The sequence below is a fragment of the Dendrobates tinctorius genome, unplaced genomic scaffold, assembly GCF_039654945.1.
Source record: "Dendrobates tinctorius isolate UK_male_01 unplaced genomic scaffold, ASM3965494v1 ptg000056l, whole genome shotgun sequence".
In the NCBI taxonomy this organism is placed as follows: domain Eukaryota; kingdom Metazoa; phylum Chordata; class Amphibia; order Anura; family Dendrobatidae; genus Dendrobates; species Dendrobates tinctorius.
In genome coordinates this window covers 14256312-14262184 of record NW_027361724.1, presented here as the reverse complement: position 1 = coordinate 14262184, position 5873 = coordinate 14256312, and positions in this window count along the sequence as shown.

Here is a 5873-nt window from a genome sequence, read left to right as displayed (position 1 = left end):
AGTTGTCACTTAAGGTTCAAGAGTAATAGTAAAATGTGAAGGAAAAATAAGAAGTGATGATGAAATGTGTTTATGATAATACTTGAATTGATAGTGAGTTTACTGCTAATAGCACTTTGAATTAGCTACTGTATTTAGACATAGATAGTTAGTTAAAATTGTTTGCAATGTTCAAGAGTCAGTGCCTCCCACATTGGGAAGTTTAGATAAGAATTGTTTATTAAGCATTCCAAAAATTTTTTGTGTGTTCCTGTATTTTTCCATCTTTGTTTCTTTTGCAGCCCGCGGACGTGCTGTGTTTAACGGGGGGGTATGTGGAGCCCCTGAGGGTTCAGTCGCCACAGAGGTACTGCACCTCCTCCTGAGGTGTGGTACCCCACCATCCAGGTAAGGTGGAGACACCTGACCATGCTCCAACACCTGCATCCCACACAAGACAGTAGTGTAGCAAAGCACCCTTTGGTGACTCCCTGCTTGGAACACGAAGCGTGCTGGGAAGCGGGTGGAGTTTAGTTTGCACTAAAAGAGCGGGAAGAGTTTAGGATTGGAGAGTCTGACGGAGTCAGAGGAGGAGAGAAGATCCCCTGAGTGGGATGGAGGGAAGGAAGTGCTGCAGCCAACCTCAGTGACCTGGGTCTGCTGGCACATTAAAGGGTCATTGATAGAAAGCCTGACACTCTCCATAAGCAGGAAATGATTTGTACAGAACGTGAAGAGAAGAAAGGAACTAAGGACTAGGGTTAGAGCAGAACCCTTCCCCAGTTCACAGCGCAAGGCCGGGGTCCGGTCCCCGAGGTTGTATGGATACTAATGGTCCTGCAGCAGACACCGGAGGAATAGAAGTTGTCACCACTTTATTCCCACACCAGACTTGGGGGCACAACAGCATCGTGAGTGAGCCAAGACTAGGTAGCAAGGATTCCCCGAAGCAGGCTACAGCTGTCTACCGTACAAGTAGAGTTCACCAAGGACAACATCTGAAAGGAGTTTGTATGTTCTCCCCGTGTTTGCGAGGGTTTCCTTCGGGTACTCCGGTTGCCTCCCACACTCTAAAGACATACTGATAGGGAATTTAGATTGTGAGCCCCATCGGGGACAATGATGAAAATGTGTGCAAAACTGTAAAGCGCTGCGGAATATGTTAGCGCTATATAAAAATCAAGATTACTATTATTATAGGAACATCTGACAGGAGGAACTCCAGTGTAACTCAGTACTGTGAGTACTTCACTCTAGGCGCTAAGAGGGAGACGTTCAGAAAAGGCACAAGTTGGCGGAGTGTTGGAAAGGAGGACTTCATCTTGCCTGGAAGTTGGCTGAGCTCCTGACCCGGAGGACACGGCACGGATGCGGGCCCTTGTACCACAGCAGACTGTGAGTAAAGCTTTGGAACTACATGCCCTGGTGTCCTCCACTTATTCCTGCGCCAACCTACTCAGCACTGCTACGTCCCCCCCCCCGCGCCTGACACTGCACCATCTACGTGTCACTTTACCTACACTGCCCTGGGACTACAGCCCTGCCTGTGGAGGGCTATAACATCCTTGCTGTACCACACCATCTGTCCCAGAGGATCTGTCTGCAGCGTCGGCTTAACATCTTCATTGCCGAACACCACAGGTGGCATCACGAATCATTCATAAACTTTAATCAACCTAAGCACACTGAAGTTTTCCCCTTTTACAATGGGTGCCCAGGGCCACGGGCCGGGTCCCAGCTACCGTGACATCCCCCATTGAAGCTCATCGGGCCCGGAACCTAGTACCCGCCAGCCCTGAGAGGACGACCCAATCCTTCAAACTGTAACTGGAAAGTGTTAAGCCACTTATTCAATGGAAGGATACAGCAATGCGTGCTGCTGTCCCGGCAGACGAAAGATTGGCAGTCATGCTGCGATTCCAGGCCACGGGACGCTCACTGCAAGACTTACAATTTTCTGCAGCTGTTTCAAGGTCCCTGCTCACTGTTTTAATGCCGGAGACATGTAATGCGATTGTCCACAGTCTACGGAGCTACATTCAGTTTCCCAAAACGGAGGCGAAATGGAAAATAATTGCTTCAGATTTTGAGCAGCTTTGGCAGTTCCCTAACTGTGGTGGGGCTTTGGACAGGAAATATGTGTGGATCACTCAACCACTGAACAGCGGATCCTATTTCTACAGTTATAAGGGCTATTTCAGCGTCATCCTGATGGCCCTTGTTAATGCCAATTACGAATTTATAAATGTTGATGTTGGCATGAATGGCAGGGTTTCTGATGGTGGTGTTTTAGAGCACACACGTTTTGGAGAGCGATTGAACAACTATGACCTGCACTTGTCTCCCAACTCGGAGACAACAGGCAACCTTAATTTTGTTTTTGTTGGTGATGAAGCCTTCCCCCTTCATGCCAATCTTCTCAAATCATTCCCTCAAAAAGTCTTACGGAAGAAAGACGACTTTTCAATTACCGGTTGTCAAGAGCACGATGGGTTGTAAAAAATGCCTTTGGCATCATGGCCAACCGCTTCAGAGTTTTCCACACGCCTGTTAACCTGAAGCTTGAATAGACTCTGCAGTTTTGGCCTGTTGCGTGCTGCACAACCTCCTTCGGTGGTGCTATGCAATTGCTTACAGTCCGCCTGGCTTTGTGGACTCTGACAACCAAACAAATTGTGAAGTGGTGCTCGGTGACTGGCGCGCAAACGAACCCGCAATTGCAGGACTTCAACCAGTTGTACACGGCAGAACCAAGGATGATGCGAAGGCCTGCCGAGACAACTACTGCCAAGATTTTAACAGTCCTGGTGCTGTTACTTAGCAGCATCAGATCTTATAGTGGGCTACTGATCACATTTAGAATCATAGAATCATAGAATCGTAAAGTTGGAAGGGACCTCCTGGGCCATCTGGTCCAACCCCCTGCTCAAAGCAGGATTCGCTAAATCATCCCAGTCAGATGTCTGTCCAGCCTCTGTTTGAAGACTTCCATTGAAGGAGAACTCACCACTTCTCGTGGCAGCCTGTTCCACTCATTGATCACTCTAACTGTCAAAAAGTTTTTTCTAATATCTAATCTGTGTCTCCTCCCATTCAGTTTCATCCCATTGCTTCTAGTCTTTCCTTGTGCAAATGAGAATAAAGTTGATCCTTCTACAATGTGACAGCCCTTTAGATATTTGTAGACAGCTATTAAGTCTCCTCTCAGTCTTCTCTTTTGCAAACTAAACATTCCCAAATCCTGCAACCTTTCCTCATAAGACAGGGTTTGCAGACCGGTCACCATTCTGGTCGCTCTTTTCTGAACTTGCTCCAGTTTGTTGATGTCTTTTTTAAAATGTGGTGCCCAAAACTGGACACAATATTCCAGATGAGGTCTGACCAAAGAGGAGTAGAGGGAAATAATGACTTCACGTGATCTAGACTGTATGCTTCTGTTAATACATCCTAGAATTGCATTTGCCTTTTTTGCTGCTGCATCACACTGTTGACTCATATTCAGTCTGTGATCTATTAGTATACCCAAGTCTTTTTCACATGTGCTGTCACTTAGCCCAATTCCTCCCATTCTGTATATGCTTTTTTCATTTTTATTGCCCAGATGTAGTACTTTGCATTTCTCCCTGTTAAAAACCATTCTGTTAGTTGCTGCCCACTTCTCCAGTTTATTTAAATCTTTTTGAATCCTCTCTCTCTCTTCTCTAGTATTAGCTATCCCTCCTAGCTTTGTGTCATCAGCAAATTTAATCAGTTTACCCTCACTTCCTTCATCTAAATCGTTGATAAAGATGTTGAACAATACAGGGCCCAGGACAGAGGCCTGTGGTACCCCACTTGAGACATTCTTCCAACTGGATGTGCAGCCATTTACGACCACTCTTTGGGTCCGATCACTAAGCCAGTTATGAATCCACCTAACAGTTGCCTTGTCCATTCCATACTTAGTCATTTTTTCAATAAGGATTGTATGAGAGACTTTGTCAAATGCTTTGCTGAAGTCAAGATATACTATATCTACAGCATTTCCTTGATCCACCCAATCAGTGATACCGTCATAGAAGGAAATTAAGTTAGTCTGACATGACTTATTAGTTACAAACCCATGCTGACTCTGTTTAATCACTTCATTCTTATCCAGGTATTGACATACATGTTGTTTAATAATTTGTTCAAAGATCTTTCCTGGTATAGAAGTCAGACTCACCAGCCTATAGTTGCCTGGGTCCACCTTCTTCCCCTTTTTGAAGATAGGAACAACATTTGCTCTTCTCCAGTCTTCTGGCACTTCTCCTGTTCTCCAAGAATTTTCAAAGATTATGGAGAGGGGTTCAAAAATTTCTTCTGCTATCTCCTTCAGTACTCTGGGGTGTAATTCATCTGGACCTGGAGACTTGAATTCATTTAGGTTAGCTAAGTGTTTCCTCACTATCTTTCTGTTTATAGATATCCTGGATTCTTCTATTCCCTTAATAGGACAGTGAATAACAGTTGATGTTACATTTCCTTTCTGAGAGAAAACAGATGCAAAATAGGAATTTAAAAGTTCAGCCTTCTCAACATCCTGTCTTACCATGTCATCATTTTCATCCTGTAAAAATCCTATAGCATCTTTGACTTTTCTTTTACTTTTGACATATCCCCAAAATCCTTTATTATTGCTTTTGACATCTCTTGCAAGCTTCAATTCATTTTCAGCTTTAGTTTAATCTGATTTGTGCCCTGCAGGTTCTGCAGACAGCATTATATTCTTCTTTAGATATGCCTCCCTCTTTCCATTTTATAAACATTTTTTTCTTCCTTTTTAGCATGTGCTTAAGTTCTGTGTTCATCCATCCTGGTTTCCTTAAATGCTTCCTATTCTTCCCTCTTTTTGGAATTGTTAACAACTGTGCTTTGAGAATTTCATTTTTCAAGATTTCCCATCCTTCCTGGACATTTTTGTCTTTAAGGATATCCAGCCATTGGATCCCTCCAATTCTCTTTCTGAATCCCTTAAAATCTGCCTTTCTGAAATCTAACCTTGACGTCTGAGTCTTCACAGGTCTTCCGCCTCTAGTTATCCAAAATTCTAAAATAGCATGGTCGCTACCTCCTAGGGTCCCAGCCACTTTTACCTCCTCAACCATTTCCTCCCTGTTTATAAGGATTAGATCCAAGGTAGCAGTTCCCCTTGTTTTCTCCCTTACCTTTTGGAAGATAAAGTTGTCAGCAAGAGAGGATAAGAATTTCCTTGACCTGTTAGTTTTGCCTGAGAGAGATTCCCAACAAATGTCTGGATAGTTGAAATCTCCCATGACAACTATGTCATATTTTTTGGAGAACTTGGCCATTTGATGCATAAAGAGTTCATCCATATCTTCAGCTTGCACAGGCGGCCTGTAGTAAATGCCTACAATGGTGTCCTTTCCATTGTTCTGTCCTTGTATTCTTACCCAAACAGTTTCCACAGAACTCCCAGTCTCTGAAGCTTCAATCTCTGTGCAGATATACGCGTTTCGAACATACAATGCGACACCCCCTCCTCGTTTATCAAGTCTGTTTCTTGCAAATAAGTTGTATCCTTCTAGTCTTGTATTCCAATCATGTGTATTGTCCCACCAATGACATCATATTTCTTTTCCTGTGTTAGTAGTTCCAATTCTCCTTTTTTGTTGTCCATGCTTTGTGCATTAGTATAGAAACATTTTAGTTTGTGATTGGTTTCACTTTCTCCAATATTTTTATTAATTAGATTCTTTCGTCTTTGTTCTTCCTTTCCACTTCTAATAGCAGAGTTCTCAATAGCATTTGTCAGGTGTATGGCTTTTTCTGGTCTTTTGCTTCCCTTCCCATGTTGTTCTAGTTTAAAGCTCTCCTTACAAGTGTAGCAAGGCGACTTCCAAATACATGCTTTC